Source organism: Oncorhynchus mykiss, chromosome 20, assembly GCF_057628025.1.
Source record: "Oncorhynchus mykiss isolate SJ-2025 chromosome 20, ASM5762802v1, whole genome shotgun sequence".
In the NCBI taxonomy this organism is placed as follows: domain Eukaryota; kingdom Metazoa; phylum Chordata; class Actinopteri; order Salmoniformes; family Salmonidae; genus Oncorhynchus; species Oncorhynchus mykiss.
In genome coordinates, this window is record NC_143041.1 from 29,693,969 (window position 1) to 29,694,297 (window position 329).

Genomic DNA, 329 nt, shown 5'->3' on the forward strand with positions numbered 1-329 from the left:
GAGGTACACAATGACTTCTTGTTTTGTCACATAAACTGAAATTAGGGGAACTTTTAGAATTTTTGTGACCAGGAAATAGCAGATCGATTTCTGCTTATTGCACCTTTCATATGATCATTATGATGGTGATAATGATGATGATGGTGATTATGAAGATGATGACTTGTAGAAACTGAATGTGAAACTTCACAAATGAAAAAGAAGCCAACTTAATCTATCAAGTAAGATGTAATTAGTCAAAACGTGTACACAGCTATTCCTTTTTGACTCAGCATATAAATTGTTACTGGCCCTTTAATAAACCGCGGCAGGAGGTGGGAGAGGTGGTG